The sequence below is a fragment of the Pelodiscus sinensis genome, chromosome 18 (assembly GCF_049634645.1).
Source record: "Pelodiscus sinensis isolate JC-2024 chromosome 18, ASM4963464v1, whole genome shotgun sequence".
Taxonomy (NCBI): domain Eukaryota; kingdom Metazoa; phylum Chordata; order Testudines; family Trionychidae; genus Pelodiscus; species Pelodiscus sinensis.
Genome location: NC_134728.1, coordinates 31994735 through 32013824, shown reverse-complemented (window position 1 = coordinate 32013824; position 19090 = coordinate 31994735). Strand labels below are relative to the sequence as shown.

Below are 19090 nucleotides of genomic sequence, written 5' to 3'. Positions count from 1 at the left end.
AATCTCTGTGAGGTACTACGCTGGTTATACTGCAAGGTGCAATACCTGCCACCACCAGGAGACAGCTGTTACTGTAAAACACCTGTGGCAGAGGGGGAATTTAGCAGAAAATACAAATTTTCTGTAACAATACTCTAGAGCAGAGATGGGGAAAACTAAGGCTCAGAGGCTGGATATGGCCCCTGGCTTGCTTGGATCTGGCTCTTAAGGCTCCCTTCCCAGAATTGGGGAGCCCATGCTGGTCTTCCACCTCCCCTGCTGTCTTCCTGGGGGCTTGGTGTATGCGAAATCTACTAGCCTGGGCTTCCTTAGGCTCTGGTGTGCAAGGGGAATGTTGGGAGTGTCTTTCTCCTTGTCAGTCAGGGGCCATGTCAGTGAGGGTTTGATTGGATTTTTTTCTCTCACTTGTATGCAGCCTGTGACTGATTTTTCTGTGGGTCAGTGGCCCCCAACCCAAAAAGGTTCCTCACCCCTGCTCTAGAGTATTGGACCGTCTGCAGCCATGTGTGTCCCCTGGAATCCTTTGGACTGTAAGAGGAGAGAGTAGTCAGAGCTGGGAACACAACACAAGCCTCTGTGGGGGTAGCCTGTTTCTGAGACAGGAGGGGCGTGGGTTGTGTTGGCAGAGGTGTGTGTATGAGGTAGTGGGTTTATTGGTATGTGAGAGGGGGATAGGCAGATTTAACAGGGAGAGATTGGGACTAGAAGAGAAAAGCAAAGGATAACAAGATAAATATTCTCTAATTTTCCCTTTAGTATAAAGCATCCATTTGTTTTCTTTGAGTGGGGAGAAGGAAGAAGCCAGTTTCCCACTAACCTCTTGTCCCCTGCAAAAATTCTTCCCTGTTAAACCTGGAATGTTTCATTAATAGGGCTTTAAAAAAAAAGGGCTTATTAAAGAAATGGGATGATTGGCATCCATTTATTTGAGGCTGATCCAGGCACACAGGTTGGCATGGAAATCAGTGTTAGCTTTTCACTTTGAAAATATGATCAATGTGCAAGGGGCTGGAGTATGTAGATAGCTATTAGTGAGAGACCCTCACTTCTTTCTAACTTTAGGTAGGAGCCACTACTGGGCAGTCATAAGAAAACTTCAGTGTATCGCAAATATTCTAAGGGAGTTGATTCTGGACCTCAAGTCAAAGCAGTATGTGGCCAGAGTGTCGCCACACATACTACAGTTAGGGGGGCTTAAAGGCATTTTATTGCTGCTGCTGTTGTCAAGGTTAATCCTGCAGTTGACAGTCTTAATTGGAATCACTACAAATCTTTTTCCTATAGGGTTTTGCTGAAGGACCTTGTATAAAATTATATTCATGTTGTTTATACAGCATACCCCACTATGAAACCAATATACTCTCATGAGTTTCTACCCTAAAACACAATATTAACCCAAGAATATGGACAATGCAGAACACACAATGATGTATGATCAACAGGGCTTTTTTCTTTTTTTAAGAGGGCTTATTAAAGAGATGGGTGTGTTTGGCATACATTTATTTGAAGCTGATCCAGGCACAAAGGTTGTCATGGAAAACATGACTGGGAAATATGGGCAGAGAGAATGAGGTAAGATGGGGGGTAGTAGTAGTAGAGCTCTTGAAGTGCTTTGTTAAGTGAAGATTCAGTTCCATATGGAAAGAGGAGAAAACAAACCAGAAAAGTGGGGTTGGGACTAGGAAATGGAGAGTTGGTTTTTGTGCAAAGGAAGAGCCGCATTTGGGAAGAGAGGAAGTTGCTAGAGGAAGATTAATATGGCCAAAACCCCAGAAGAACACTGAAATGTAGAACTACCACCAACTGGATTTGTCATGGATGTGATTGGAAAAAAAATCAAGATTGACTGGGTAACTGAAAGGTTGATATTAATTGTGAATGGGTAGAGAAAAGAATATTGGATTCAGACATTGAGCTTAAAGTGGCAGTGATGCTGTCCCAGAGAAAGTATTGGAGATGCATGTATGGGTCCAATATGTATGGGACTGTACAGGTAAGTATTTGTGATGGAAATTTATTTGTAGTGATTAGCTATAATTAGCGTCAAGGTGATAGTTGAATTCATGGCAGTAGATTAAATTGCCTAAACTATAGACAACAATACAAAACAGAGTATAAGAATGGAGAGTAGAACCTTTTGGAAAAATTGTGAGTGCCAAATGCATTTTCTCAGAAGTGTGAGCTGTGTAGAGGAAGAGCCATTAGCCTTTGCTAGAGGCAGTAAATGAGTCCGGATGAATAATCAAGACTGAGAAGAACTTAGACTTGGCCAGGTAGAAAACACTACTAACTTTAGGGACAGTAATTTCAGAAGAATCAGTTGGATGTTAGGCAGACTGCAGATTTGACTAGAGAAATAAAGTTGAAGAGCGGCCTCATTCTGTATTTGCTCAAGTTCAGAGAGGAAACTGAAGAAGGAGACTGAATCAGTGGAGACAAATTGGGCTGTTATTTTGGGCGGGGGGAAGAGTCTCTTAGAAAATGAAAAATGGAAGTGGTTGAGGATTAAGGGAAGAAGTGAGTTGATTTTTAGAAGGGGAGGGCAGCTATTTTTAATATTAGTAAATCTATTTACTTTAAAATTTTCATACGTATTGGCTCATTTAATAGTAACATCAGTTTCATTCTATCACATGAAAAGTACAAGAGTTGAAAGGTTTAGAATATGCAAAGGCTGATACATTAGAAATTGTAGCAAAGTTAGAAACTCAAGTTATTAACATTAAAGACCACTTAGGTATATCTCCATATAATATATCATAGAACTAGAAGGGACCTTGAGAGGTCATAGAGTCCAGTCTCCTGCCTTCATGGCAGGACCAAGTACCATTCCTGACAGATTTGCCCTGAGTTTAGCAGGCCAGTGCTCAAACCACTGAGTTATCCCTCCTCCCATTAATTGTTCACTAATTTCCTTTAAGTTCTTTCTGCCAGAACTTTTGTGAGATTTGCTGCCCCAAAAAGTGAAATTGAGAAGGTTTAAAACTTATGTTTCTTTTGTGTAAAATGCTTAGAAAAGAGCAATTTCTGGAACATCCTATCTCAAAAAGGCCTTGCCCTGGAAACCTCCCCCCCCCCCCATTGTCTCATAAAGCCGCCCCTGCATCCTTGAAAATGGCCCTCTCCTCCTGCTCCCTGTGCTCATCAGGGCAGGGGAGCCATCTGGTGAGGCCATTAAAAATGGTGTTGGCTGGTGGGAGCCTGATGTGGCCAAAGTGCCTCTAAATGTGTTTTCTTAAAGGGGCAGTCTTTTTTTCCTCAACAACTTTGCCCTGGCTCTTGGTGCTGGATCCATTGATATCTTGGCTCTTTGCCGGGAATGGGTTGGCCACCCCTGATTTGATGATACTTTGTCCTGTTGTGAGGACAAGGGACTGGATTTGGTGACCTGTCAAGCTCCCTTCCAGTTCTAGTGTCCTGATTGTATGTTTCATTTTTCTCATCTTTTGTCTGTTTTGTCTGCTTAGATTTGAAACCCTTTGTGCAGGGACTTTATTACATCCCTAGAACAGTGATGCTACTGTAATGTAAATAATTTGGGCTAAACTTCTGGGTTTTCACTCAGCTGCAGAAGCATCACATTTATATGCTTAAAGCTGACCTTGATCATATGGATACCAGATTCCCCAGGTTACACCAAATTACTATCCGAGTGGTTTGAACATTTTTACTTCTAGTTTCTAAAAAGATGGGGTCCGCTATGGCAACTTGAAAACTACAGGTATCAAGGAAAATGAAGAAAGTGTCCTAGCTCCAACTTTGCCTCCAAAATCACAGTACAGGAGCTTCTGCTTAATAATCTAGAGAATAACTTTTAGTCATAGAAACATTTTGCATGTCCAGTTGACTAATGTTAATGGATCTGAATATTGGCAACACACATACTGACCATTAACTTGTTTGGGGTTTTTTTTGGAAATGGGTTGCAGGTAGATTTAGGGAGCTCGGCTGAACATCGGCTTCAGGTAGAAAAGTCCATGGATGCATGGAACCTCTCCCTGCACTCTCCAGACTGCACCTGGGCCTGGGAACCAAAGCTCAGCATATCCCATTACTGCCTTTCCTGGCTACAGCACTGCAACCTGCCTGTGGCTTTCCATGGGGAACAGGAATGCTGAGATGTGCAGAGCCTGGGTCTCCTGTGTCAGGGCAAGATGTATCTCAGAGAGCACAGGGGAAAGTGCTCCCTTTCCCTGCCATTGCCCACCTTGGGTTCCAATATGGGCCCATCCCAGTACATCCATTCTCACTGAAGCCTGGCAAATCTGCTGTTTGCTTATTGGCAACTGTCAGATAACAGCAACTTCTTCGACTGGACTATCAAGTAAACTGTATGCATAAAAGATTTTAACCAGGCCACCTTGGCCACATCAAAATCTATTTTTGAAGGTGAAAATACTATTGTGCATGACTGTGCTAATAAAATGAAGGTTTTCCATAATGACCATAGCCAAAAAAAGTCCTCTCTATGCAGCAAATCATAAACTAAGGTTGTGTCTACGTTGGCGCGATCTTGCGCAAAAGCAGCCGCTCTTGCGGAAAAACTTGCTGCCTGTCTACACTGGTCGTTTGTTCCTGCGCAAGTAAACTGACGTTCTAATGTATGAAATCAGGGCTTCTTGCACCAGAACTCTGATGCTCCCGCTCAGGAATAAGCCCTTTTGCGCAACTGTTCTTGCACAAGAGGCCAGTGTAGCAACATGAATTTCTTGAGCAAGAAAGCCCTATGGTTAAAATGGCCATCAGAGCTTTCTTGTGCAAGAGAGCGTCTACACTGGCAAGGATGCTCTTGCACAAAAGCACAGCTCTTACGCAAAAGCACGTGCCAGTGTAGACGCTCTCTTGCGCAATTACTTTAATGCAAGAACTCCTGTGCTAAAGAGTTTTTTCGCAAGATCACGCCAGTGTAGATGTAGCCTAAGGCTTGATTTAGATATCAGTGAATGGCCCAAATGCAGATACTATTCATTCCTGAAAAGCTATTGTCTGGTGGCTCAAATTATTGGGTACTGACCAGGAGCAAAACAATTGATGGATACAGTTGAAGTGGGTATATCTATACTACTTTAGACACCCACTTCTGATTTGTGCCAGATGACTGTGCCTTGTGGGAGCTTGGGGTAGTGGCCTGTTTAATTGTGGTGTAGACTTTCAGACTCAGGCAAGAGTCTGGAATCTGGGAGCCTACAGGGTATGTACAGTCTGAGAGCTCAGGCTGCAACCTCTACACACCAGTTAAATAATCGCTTAGTTTGAGATGTGAGAGCCAGAGTCGGATGAGACAAGGCAGCCATAGGTGTCTAATTGCAGTATAGATATTACCCAGTGAGTGTACAAAAGCAGACAGTGCTAGTGGAGACAAAAACTAGAACTAATCCACATAATCAGATGTGGATTTCAAATCAGCTGATTATTATCTGTAGTATTTAAGTGTTAGAATCTTTACTTGAATTTGAAATTATGGTTTGTTTTGACTGGTAGACACACTTTATAAAAGCAAGGAGAATAAATATGAAATGAAATCGGTCACAAAAATAAAAAAGCAAAATCCTGACAAATTGTCCAAAACAAAACAGAGTCTTTAAACAATCATAACAGGAACATCTTTAATTTCATTGAGAAAGTTAAACCAAGCCCTGAAAATGGGGGTAGCCATGTTTTAGAATAACCAGTTTTTAAAACATTGGCTGTCGGTGAACAAGTAGTTTCTGGTAGGTATGATTGCAAAAAGTACTTTCAAAACATGAAGCCTGAGTCAGAAAGAGAACCCAAAATCTGAGTTGCAAACTGCTGCATTGGTTTCAATGGATATTAATCTGGAAGCCAGTGATGAAACTTTTACTTATTGAAGATGTACACCAGACAATCTCAAAAATGTAGGATGTAATTACTGGAGGGTGTCTGAAGGACTAGTGGGAGTGTTACAGGTGTATAAACCAAGTAGGCCTTTAACAACATATTGTGTAGTTGGAGAATGCTGAGAGGTGGTAATTACTTTCATTTTTTCTGAAGTGGTGCTCTGCTTTCATGAACATGGAAAATGCTGGACTAAAAGAAGAGAAGAATTAACTTCAGGCTTACTAATGTTTTCACCAAGTTATCAGAGTTATATTTATTATCACTTATTGTTTGGATATCATAAATAGGGACTGCCTCGTTAACTGTAGTACTTTTAGCTTAGAGTCCATTAGGACAGTCCCTCAAGGTTCATTTATACACTATTGAACACTTTTGTCACTTGGCCATTTAGAACAAAGCAGATTGTATTTTCTAATGGTATTTGAGTTTAGGCATTCTTCACATTGAAATAAGCGTGAGTAAGATGGTCAGGATATCTTAGAAACCCTGAGGTGTAAACCAAAATTGCAAACATGAAATGGATATATGCAGAAAAGAGGAGAGAATAGAATTAGGATTCAGTGCTCCTTTTTCTTACCAGAGGAGGAAAAGTTTAACAACTTTGGCCTTGTCAAAACTAGGATTTAACAGTGGAATAGTGTGTTCTGTAATAGATTCTAAGACAGATACTAGAGAAGTGTAATGTAGGCAAAGCTGTTTTTAACATGTTCTAGGAAGACTGAGTAGAGCCTAAGCTCCTTCCTAAGTTTTTAACTTGTAAGTTAAAGGCAACATGCTTTTTCTACACTACACTTTTCAAATGTGAATGTTAATGCATTCAAATACACCTGGGCTACGTCTACACTGGCAGCTTCTTGTGCAAAAACTCTTCCAGAAGAGAGCGTCTACACTGGCATGTGCTTTTGCTCAAGAGATGTGCTTTTGCGCAAGAGCATCCATGCCAGTGTAGACGCTCTCTTGCACAAGAAAGCTCTGGCCATTTTAACCATAGGGCTTTCTTGCACAAGAAATTCATGTTGCCTGTCTACACTGGCCTCTTGCGCAAGAACAGTTGCGCAAGAGGGCTTATTTCTGAGCGGGAGCATCAGAGTTCTTGCACAAGAAGCCCTGTTTTTATACAGTAGAACGTCAGTTTACTTGCGCAAGAACACAGGCCACTTTGGCAGGAAGTTTTTGCGTAAGAGCTGCCACTTTGGCGCAAGATCGCGCCAGTGTAGACACAGCCCTGGTGGCCATGGCCTAACTATGATAAAAAGTACAACATTCTGCCCTGATCTACCCTAGAAAATACGTTTCAGAGGGGTAGCGGAGTTAGTTTGTAACAGGAAAAAGTGCTACTAGACTATTGTTTTTTAAGACTAACAAAACATGTAGATGGTCTCATGAGCTTTGCTACTGCTGCTATTGTTTTACTGTTCAGTAGACAGGCAGCAATCTTTCTCTGACCCTTCTAATAGCTCTCCATTTATTACACACACAAAGCGACTGAGAACTTTGGTGTCCCAGTCGGCTGTTGAACAGAGTGCACAGATGTGTTTTGAAGTGAAGTGCAATCCACAAACGTTAGCTTACCATCAGACTTTAGGACCTCTTTGGCCAATTTTCATATCTTTTAAAATGATTTGCTGCTGCTGAAGAGCACCAATGTAGTGGATCTCAATCTTTTGGGGTCTGTTGCCCACAAGAAGTCTGAAAAATCATTCCTTTTAACCATATTGCACAATCCTCAGTTACAGGACCCAGGTATGTTATGGAATTGGGGTGGAGAGTGACTGGTGGAGCTGGGAGGAGGCCATATAATCTGCCACTCAAACAGATTTCATAGGCTCTGATGCTTGGCTCTCTGAAGAGTGTATAAACCTTTTCCTTCTTAAGATTTACCAGTGACTCATGTCCTGGAAACTCTTGGCACATTTAGTGACACGAACATAGCTGTATATTTGGGATTGGTATTACATTGGGTTCAATAAATTATGGCCACACTCCTAGATCCTTTAACAGTAGTAGTAAGACTTGACTCCTAAATGCAGAAAATGCTGATATCATCCACCCCAGTATAGTATTCATACAGCTAGAACATCTGAATGTTATGGACTGGCAAGATTCTACATTATATAACAACTAGGGATAAAATGTTTAATTAAAAAAAAACTGGGCATAAAATAGGAATCATGGGATTAAACAGAAAGGGAAATGAGTACAAGAGGAAAAAACCTGGCAGATCAATTGAACTGGAAGTCTTTATGAGGCATGATGGATGCTCCATGAGTTTTCTGGAACTAGGCAGGACAAAGCTGTGAAGAGTGTGCAGTTGGATATCCTCCTTGGGTTTAAGTTCCACAACGTGAGTTTCTAAACTCTGTGACAAGAACCCCCTACATTGGGCAATAACATTTAACTTGTTTTATTTTCATGTAGTAACCTTAAATTTCCAGTTCCATTAAAACACGTACAGCTCTAGCTGACATTTGAAATTTTCCTTTGACACACATGGATGATTTTTTTTATTGTGGTTTTGATATGGTCTCATGGTGGTCTCAATCCTTGGATTTTGGTTACTATGATGATTAAGATCAGAGCCTTTTACCCTCAATCTGTAGGAGGCAGGCTGGCTACACACTCTTTATGTGGTCAAGTTCCTATGTGGTCACAAAGGACTCCAAGTCTGTTTTCTTGCACTGTTCCAAGGACCAAAAAAGTTAAGGGGAGCCTTCATTATAATACAATTAACTCCCCTTTGAGGGGAAAGCTGAAACATGAAAGGCAACAGTAGACTAGTCCTAGCATTGTGGAAACATCAGGACATAAATGTGGACATAATGGGTCAGATCAAAGCTCTACATAGCCAAGTGTCCTGTTTTTTGAAGGTGGCCAATGTGAGCGGCTTCAGAGGGCGTGAACAGAACATGGCAATTTACCAAATGATCCATCTTGTCATTCAGTCCCATTGACTAGCAGTCAGAGGTTTAAGAACAGCTAGAGCTCCTGACCATCTTGGCTAACAGCCATTGATGGCCCTCTTCCTCAGGAGTTTAGGATTGGTGTTTAGAAGGTGTCCAGAATCCCCAAACCTCTGACTGGAATGAGTGGGACAGTTCAAATCTCTCAAAGCTCCAGGCTCTGTACAGACACTTCATTGGCTTAACTTTTAAAAATCACATTTTTCATAACTATAAGGGTTTCCGAATATTTTAAAATGAAAACTAACGTTCTGCAGCAATGGGCCCTGGATTATAGTATACAAATTAACTTTATCCATAAAATTGATTGAATTTAAGTTTGTGTTATAGTTGCAGTGGTATAAATTAAGTTTCACTTATATCAGAGAGATCAATTACTTATGCATAGAAACTTCTGCACAAATAGTGTTGAAGAATCCAGGATCTCCTGGAATGCTAGTATGAGATTCAAAATACATTAGACAAATCTTCAATATAGTGCACAAGCAATGCATGTTCAAGGGCTGCTTCTCTATACTTTTCCATAAACATTTTGGGTACGTCTACACAGCAGCATTATTTCGGACTAACTGATGTTATTTTGAAATAAAGTGCACTTTTACACAGCAAGTCGTTACTTTGAAATAATTTCAAGATGGAGGACTTACTCCGCCTCCTGTAACCCTGATTTCACAAGGAGTAAGGGAAGTTTCAACACAGCAAGTTGAAGTCACAGGGAGTGTCTACATAGCAACAAGTCGAAGAAAGAACAGTTTAATTTGGCTTTTGGTGCTATTTTGACTTCAGTTACGCAATTGATGTAGCTGAAGTTACATATCTTAATTGGACTTTTGCCCTACAGTGTATGATGTGCCCTTTGAGGCTCATTTTATCTAAAATTTTATTTCCAAGAAATATTAATGGAATGCTTCTAAGTTACTGGTGTGCATGCAATTCAGTCTGGCGGTCATTAGGCATACTTGAGTTGGCTTGGATCTATGAATTCAAACTAAATAAACTTCTTGTGCACAGTAGCCCCATTCTTGGAATTGGATATCTTCCTTCCAAGGGAGCCTGTCATGTCTAATGAAACACCATAATATAAAGATACTAAAATTGGATCTTAGTCTGTGGCAGATCAAGAACAAATTTCACAGTTCATGCCTCTTTCCTATGAGTTCTAAAAACTGAATTGTGTTTTTCAAAGGCATATTATTAAGGGCCCGAGCAAACTATTCTATTATGTTGAAAGACAGGAAGTATGACGAGACTACCCTGGCTTAACAAGCAGATCAGTGATCTAAAAATCAAAGAGTCCAACAAAAAGTGAAAACTAGTTCAAATTGCAAAGGATGAATATAAACATCACACAAGTATTTCAGGGTGAAATTAGAAATGCCAAGGCACAAAATGAGCTCAAACTAGCTAGTCCTAAAGGAAGACATTCTACAAATACATTAGAAGCAAAGGGAAGACCAAGAACAGAGTAGGGCCATTACTCAACGAAGAGGAAAATATAGAAATGGCAGAGATGCTTAATGACTTCATTTTGGTTTTCACCAAGAATGTTGATAGCAACTGGATGCCTAATACAGAAGCTAAAATAGGGAAATAACTTATCTTGAAGTCACTAACAGCATCCCAGAATACTTAAGGAGCTAACTGGGGAGCTATCTGAGCCATTAGCTATTATCTTTGAAAAGTCATGGAATATGGGGGAAATTCTTGAACAAGGCCAATATAGTGCTCCTCTATAAATAGGGAAATAAGGGCATAAAAGAGAGTGGAGCAAAGAGTTAAGAAATCCATTTGCAAACACCTGGAAGATTAATAAGATGGTAACAGCATGGATTTGTCAAGAACAAATCTTGTCAAACCAACCTGATAGCTTTCTTTGACAAAGTAACAAGTCTTATGGATAAGGAAGAAGTGGTAGAAGTGGCATATCTAGACTTGAGTAAGATATTTGATAATCTCACATGACTCATTAACAAAATAGGGAGATACGACCTAGAGGGAGCTCCTATAAGATGGGTGTATAACTGGTTGGATAACTGCTCTTAAAGTATTAATCAGTGGTTCACAGTCATGCTGGAATGGCATAATAAGTGGGATTCACCAGCAGGGGCGGCCTGAGGCGGGTTGCGGCAGCTGGCGCCCCAGGCGGAATGCACAATTGGCACCCCTGCCTGCACGACCATCAATGGCATGATGTCATCAGCAGGCGCCCCGTTGAAGGCGGCCGAGTCGGCCTATTGTCACAGGCCACCCCTGTTCCCCAGTGATCGGTTCTGGGTCTGGTTTTGTTCTGTATCTTTATCAATGATTTAAATAATGTTGCAGAGCAAGGGTGGGTGGTCATTTTTGACAGGGCCACTCCAAGAATTTGGTAAGTGGTCAAGGCTGCACATGTTTGATACTAAGGAGGGAGAGTGGGGTCTGGGAGGCAGTTATGATTTAGGGTGTAGATGCATAAGTGGTTGCAAAGAGTTTGCATGTAGATGGGGTTGAGGTACCAGGTGCAGACTCTGGCTGGGAGGTGCTTACCTTAGGTGGCTCTTGGCCAGCAGCCCAGGGGGACACTCAGGTTCTCTGCTTGCTGTGCCCCACACCCAACTCGAAGTGGCTGACTGCTGGGGCTGTGTGCACCTCTGCACTGGGCGCCTCTTGGGGATAGCCATCTGTGATTTGACTGCCTGCAAGTACAGCCAAGACAGCTCCCATTGGCCAGTTTCTGGCTAATAGGAGCTGTGAGGATTGTGCTGGGGGTGGGAGGAGGCAGTGCATGGAGGACATCCCAAGAGTATTTTCCATGAAGAGATGCACACACTGGCCCCAACAGCTGGTCACTTTGAGTGGTGTGTGGAGTGCAGCAAGCAGGGAGCCTGTCTAAGGGACCTGTTGGACTGCAGAACATTGGCAGCCCAAAACATTGTAGTGGGCTGGATCTTAATGTTTGGTAGGCCAGATCCAGTCCACAGGCTATATTTTGCCTGCCCCTGGCATAGAATACACTTATAGGCTACGTCTACACTGGCCCCTTCTTCGGAAGAGGCATGCTAATTTAGAACTTTGGAATAGGGAAATCCGCGGGGAATTTAAATATCCCCCGCGGGATTTAAATAAACATGGCCGCCGCTTTTTTTCCGGCTTGGGGAAAAGCCGGAAAAGAGCGTCCAGACTGGCGCGATCCTCCGGAATAAAGCCCTATTCCGGAGGATCTCTTATTCCTACTTTCAACTTGAATAAGAGATCCTCCGGAATAGGGCTTTATTCCGGAGGATCGCGCCAGTCTGGACGCTCTTTTCCGGCTTTTCCCCAAGCCGGAAAAAAAGCGGCGGCCATGTTTATTTAAATCCCGCGGGGGATATTTAAATTCCCCGCGGATTTCCCTATTCCAAAGTTCTAAATTAGCATGCCTCTTCAAGTTGAAAGTAGGAATAAGAGATCCTCCGGAATAGGGCTTTATTCCGGAGGATCGCGCCAGTCTGGACGCTCTTTTCCGGCTTTTCCCCAAGCTGGAAAAAAAGCGGCGGCCATGTTTATTTAAATCCCGCGGGAGATATTTAAATCCCCCGCGGATTTCCCTATTCCAAAGTTCTAAATTAGCATGCCTCTTCCGAAGAAGGGGCCAGTGTAGACGTAGCCATAAAGTTTGCAGCTAGGAGGGGTTTCAAGTGCTTTGGAGGATGTGATTAAAATTCAGAAAGGACAAATGCAAAGTACTTCACTTATAAAGGAACAATCAGCTGTACACATACAAAATGGGAACTGACTAACTAGGAAGGAGTACTGCAGAAAAGGATCTGAATGTCTATGGGGACCATAAGATAAATGAGTCACCAGTGTAACTACTTTGCGAAAAAAGCAAACATTTTCTAAACGGTGAACGTGGTATACCCAGAGTTAAGTAAGGCATTTGACAACATCTTGCATAACCTTTTTAGCAATAAACTAGGGAAATACAACCTAGATGGGGCTACTATAAGGTGGTGCATATCTGGCTTGATGATCGTTCTCAGAGAGTAGTCATTAATGGTTCACAATCATGCTGGGAGGGCATAAGTGGGGTTCTGCAGGGGTCTGTTTTGGGACCAGTTCTGTTCAATATCTTCTTCAACGATTTAGATGATGGCATAGAGAGTATGATTATTAAGTTTGCAGATGATACCAAGCTGGGAGTGGTTGCAAGTGCTTTCGAGGATAGGGTCAAAATTCAAAATGATCTGGACGAACTAGAGAAATGGTCTGACATAAACAGGATGAAGTTTAATAAGGACAAATGCAAAGTACACCACTTAGGAAGGAACAATCAGTTTCACACATACAGAATGGAAAGTGATTGTCTAGGAAGGAGTACTGCAGAAATGGATTTAGGGGTCATACTGGACCACAAATTAAACATGAGTCAACAGTGTGACACTGTTGCAAAAAAAGAAAAAAACAACCACACATGATTCTGGGATGCGTTACCAGGAGTGTTGTGATCAAGGCGTGAGAAGTCATTCTTCTGCTCTACTCGGTATTGATTAGACCTCAGCTGAGTATTGTGACCCGTTCTGGACACCACATTTCAAGAAAGATGTGGAGAAATTGGAAAAGGTCCAGAGAAGAACAACAAAAATGATTAAAGGACTAGAAAACATGATCTATGAGGGAAGACTGAAATAACTGATCTTGTTTAGAAAAGACAAGACTGAGGGGGGACATGATAGTAGTTTTCAAGTATCTAAATGGGTGTTACAAGGAGGAGGAAGAAAAAATATTTTCCTTAATCTCTGATGATAGGTCAAGAAGTAATGGGCTTAAATTGTAGCAAGGGAGGTTTAGGTTAGACATTAGGAAAAACTTCTTAATAGTCAGGATGGTTAAACACTGGAATAAATTGCGTAGGAGGGTTATGGAATCTCCATTAATGTAGACTTAACAGCAGGTTAGACAGACACCAGTCAGAGATGGATTAGATCAGTGGTCCCCAACCTTTTGGGGCTGCCAGGCTCCCGGGGGCGGGGCCGCGAATGCGCCGCGCGCCCAGGGATGGCACTGCGGATGCGCCGGGTACCCGGGGCGGGGCCCGCGCATGCGCCTGGGGCCTAGGGCGCAAGAATGGCTCGGGCCAGCCCTGGTCACTAGACGGACGTGCACAAATGCCCCAGCAGGCATCGTGGCACCCGCGGGCACCGCATTGGGGACCAGTGGGTTAATGGTGCTTGGCCCTGCTATGAGGGCAGAGGACTGGAGCTGATGACTTCTCAAGATCATTTCCAGTTCTATGATTATGTGAGAGTTTGAAACAAGATCAATACTGTGCAGCTGATCCTAATCTTGGTGATCTATACTAACTTAAAACGTAAGAATGGCTGTAGTGGATCAGATCATCTAGCCCAGTATACTATCTTCCAAGAGTGGCAATGCTAGATGCTTCAGAAGGTATAAATGGAACAGGGCCATGGTAAGTGATCCAACCGTGATCATTCAGTCCCAGCTTCTGGCAGTCAGTGGCTAACGGATGCCTCAGAGCATGGGACTGCATCCCTGACCATCTTGGCTAATAGCCATTGGTGAACCTATCCTCCAAGAATTTACCTAATTTTTGTATCAGAGGGGTAGCAGTGTTAGTCTGCATCTGATGAACTGGGTCTTTGCCCACGAAAGCTTATGCTCCAACACTTTGGTTAGTCTATAAGGTGCCACAGGACTCCTTGCCTAATTTTTGTAAACCCTCTTACAGTTCTGGCTTTCATAACATCCACTGTCAACAAAAGTTTCACGGATTGACTATGTTGTAGGAAGAAGTACTTCCTAAATGTTTGTTTTTAAATCTGCTATTACTTTCATTGATTGACTCCTTGTTCTTTTGTTACATGAAGAGGTGAATAGCACTTTCTCCACACCATTCATTAATATTTTGATAGCCCTTTATTATAGTCCCTTTTTGTGTTCTTTTCTGAATTGAACAATCCGAGTCATTTTAATCTCTCCTTATATAGGAGCTGTTTTATATCTGATAGTTTGTTGCCCTTCTGTTTACTTTTCCCTCTGCTAATCTTTTTTGAGATGTAGATGTATCACAAATGTATTTATTTTTGTCTTCGCTATCTCTTTCCAAATGGTTAGCTGTATTTGATAGCTACTGCACATTGAGATGTTTTCAGAGAATTATCCACCGTGACTCCAAGATCTTTCATAAGTTGGCTAATTGAGTCCCCATCATTTTGTGTGGATAGTTAGGATTGTTTGCATGACTTTTTCATTTATCACCATTACATTTCTTCTGCCTTTTTGTTGCCCAGTCACCGATTTTTGTGAAATCCTTTTGTAACTCTTTACAATCATTTTTTGACTTCATTGGCTTGAGTGGTTTTGTATCATCTGCATTTTTGCCCCTTCAATGTTTACCTCTTTTTCCAGATCATTTATGAGTGTTGAAAAGCACTTGATCCAATATAGATAATTGGTGAACCTTGCTATTTACTCTTTCCATTGTAAAAACTGACCCATTTATTCCTACTCTTTGTTTGCTATCATTCAACATGAAGTCAGGTGTAGCTCAGCAACTCATTCTGACAGCAACCTTTGCTCCGTAACAATTGATAGAATAGTGGGACTTTCAAAGTCCCACAACAACTTCTGCTGGTGTCAAGTATGTGCTGGATATAGTTTAACTCATTTAGCCTATTTTCATTGTTGCAAGGTCTCTAAGGATTAATAATGGCGATAATCTTAGTAGTTTGGTAGGAGTGCATTCTGTTGTTTTTAAGAAGAGTAGTTTGCTGTAGCCACCCTTGATTGTTTTCTGTTTCCATCTGGAATCTCTCCTGCCTTTTGAAGAGAATGAATGGGAGCTTCAAACAATAACAGTTAAATTTTTGTGAGGAAACGAGGGTATATAAATATAGTGAATTCCAGAGTACATCAGGATATTTTGAATAAAATAAATAAGAAAATGCTCACAGATAAATCTCTTCAAGTAGTTGCAAATGTAGTATTCCACTTCTGGTGTCGGCAAGTACCGTGCATAGCTGTTGGAAACATTTTTCCTTCAGGGATACCTGTTGGGTTCCCTCTGCTTCCATGTGTTACTGTGTTCAGGTGTGAGGGCAGAACTGTCCGTAGCCTACCCACAGTTCCTTCTTATCGTGACAGTTGTTGGAACTCTTTTCTATACCAGATCAGTTTCTTTGAGCCTTTGTGAACATTGTGTGTGTGTGTGTAGTCTAGTTTAGCTTTATTAGAACTAATTTTTAGTTCTTTTAATTAAAAAATGTGGTTTTTTTTGGACATTTCCCCATTTGGGGATTTTTCTGTATATGGTACTAAGATGCCCCGTCACAGAGTTCAAGCTGTGCACAAGCAACCCATGCGATAGATGATTGAAGTGGCTAGGAGAGGAACATGTGAAGTGCTTGGTTTTCAGGGAGTTCAAGCCTAGGACAAAAACACTGGGGAGACGAGGCTGTTGAAGGAGGCAGGCCTTGGGCCATTGTCTGGGCTGTCTTGGAGCTGTCCCTGTCTGACATGGTGCTGAGTGTTGCAGCTTCAAAGGGGAGTACACCTGTGGAGATAGAAAAAGCCCTGCACCATTCTCTTGCTTGTACAAAGGAAGAAATACCAAGCTTCTGGAGAAGGTCCCTCCCTTTGTGAAGAGGCTTGAGAAGCAGTTGAGTAAAGTGCACTTGGAACCTGAGCACTTCTACAAATCTGTGCCTGAAAGTTTCAGAGGGGTAGCCATGTTAAAACAAATAGTCTTGCAGCACTTTAGATGTAGATGATATCATGAGCTTATGATATCATTTGTGCCTAAGTTAGCTCTGGTGCTATAGGGGATTCTGAGCTAGGTGCCAGAAGCCACAGAGTCAACTTCTGCCCTACGTGAGACCATTTGGTGGTAACTACTCCAGAGGCATTTGTAATGGCAAGAAACCTGCTTTGCTTCTCAGTGCCAATGTCTCGATCCTTACAAGCGTCTGGTCCCCGTATACCACTCCCAGGAATTCAACGTTCATCACTTGAAGTTACATGCTTCCCCGGGGAAGCCTGCTACAGTGGCATTGCTCCATGCATTGCCTGGCTCCCAGTACTCATCTCCAGCACGAGTGGGATCTGCTCCGCCCTAGTTGGAGGAATGGGAATCCTCCTAGTTGGATCAGAGGTGGGGTTGACTTCCTGGTCTTTGCTCAGATTCTCTCTTCCTACTGACCACGGTGACCTTTCAGTGGGACATCCCATGGGAATGTGAACCAGGACAATGGGGCCCTGCCCTAGGTCAGCGGCCCTTTTGGAACCCTTGGGAGTTTTCCCCAATTCTTCGAGGGTCCCCATGGGTGCTCCACCTTAGGTGCATCAGTGTCACTGCGCGCCTGTCGGAGATTTGTATTAGCAGTGACTCTGGCCGGTGGCGCACGCGGAGTGCCAGCACAAGCGTTCTGAGTGCTCTACTCCGCATGTACAGCTGGCTATTTTCAATTCCTTCTTAACCTCCGTGGCTCCGGTCGCAGCTTACAGTCTCCCGCTTCACTTCACCATAAAATCCTTTTTATGTAGATAGTTACTCTGTAGTTACCTTAAAAAAATATAGTAGTAGTAGTTAGTATAAGTACTACTACTAAACCCTTATACTCATAGATGACTAATGTCTCCTCCACTTCACTCTGTCTTGAGACAAAACTTCTAGCTAACTCCAGGAGTATCCCAATTGTCGTCCTTGGAAGGAGAAAATGGGGACGGCTAGGCCACATTCTCAGAAAATCATCTCCCAGTATAGTCCGTCCAGCTCTCACATGGAACACACAAGGAAAATGCAAAAGAGGAAGACCACGGATAACATCTACTGAGATTGAAGGATGACATCATAAGTGCTTACTTAAAAAAAAAAACAACTTTATTTAGTACTTGATCCATATTAGTGTAATAGACTAGAGCAGTGCATCTCAACCAGCGGTATGAGTATCCTTAAGGGTACTCGAGAGAAGTTGGGGGGGTATGTCAACACAACTGAAATTTGGAGAAAACTAAAGTTTTTTAAAGTTTTACAGCATTTTATTACTTTTGTACTTTTTACATCCAAAAATTTCATTGCCTGCCTGGCTACAATTAAGTACTTTAAACAAATGTGTTGCAATGGTAGAAAAAAAATTGTGTGTCTGAAAACTGTAGGTACTCGGGTTACTTATAATTAAAAAGGGGGGGGGTACTTTATAAAAAAAAAAGGTTGAGAAACACTGTACTAGAGGACATTGATCTACTCACAACAAAGTGCTAAGACAGGAGCCCCTTGTGTCATGCTGGGTTTGCCTGGTTTTAACAGGTGCACAGGATGCAAACTGTCTATTTGAATCTCCAATGGACATGACCTCTGTGTCCGCTGCCTGAGTGAAGAGCACCTCACTGAACAGTGACCTCACTGAAGGAAATTAACGTCCAGAATGAGAGAATCCAGAGAACTTCAGATAAAAATGCTACAGCTAAAGAAAAAGACACATCCGGCATCTGACCCAGAGCATGACACCTAGCCCCTAGACAGCATCCCCTGAGGGCAGCTTCTGACAGGGCACCTAGTACTATGCCCAATGCAAGGGACCGGAACAGAGTTCAACAGCCTACAAAGAGGTCACTATCCTTGGGGACAGACTACCCTCGAGGAAGCAATCGGTACATGAGAGTACTGCTTTCAAAATCCTAGCGGCAAAGGGGTTAGCGAAGCCGTTTAAGGACGGGACCAGCACCGACAGAGGCCATGATCCAAAGCGCAAGACACACATTGCCACAAAGGCACCAACGGAGGCAAGAGTCAAAACCTCTGGATCAGCACTGACTGCGAAGCTGCTGGCACCGACCGTGACAAGTGCAAAGTCACATTGGGAAGCAGCAGTGCAGTTCGCAGCGGGATGCTCGGCACCGTCAAAGCCATGCCAAGAGCCTGACACAAACAGCACCAATGGCAACATCCAAGCCTCGGATAGAAAGAAGAAAGCATACCACGGCAGAAATACTGGTACCGGTGAAACACAAACAACTAATGAGTCAGACCAGAATGCTGATGCAGACACTATCACTGCTAACACCTCATAGAATGATCCCTCCTATGCCAGTTCAACAATTTATAACTGTGACATCACAGTCGGGGTTCCCCTCGATCCTGCACACCCGTAGTAGCAAGAACAGACCCCGCCAGCCAATAGATTAGAGAGGGTTTATTGCTTCTCCAGGATACAGCACAGCATAGACGTGACATGGTTACAGGAGTCAAGGCCAGGATGCCTCAGATCCCTGAGGTTAGGGGGTCCATCACT

The 19090-nt window shown here is 42.6% G+C and overlaps 1 protein-coding gene across 4 annotated transcripts in view; it reads left to right on the top strand.

Moving 5' to 3' along the window:
- The window catches only part of CPNE1 (copine 1), a 93967-nt gene that overhangs the window by 20349 nt on the left and 54528 nt on the right, over nucleotides 1–19090 (top strand). The gene's annotated exons all lie outside the window — the stretch shown is intronic.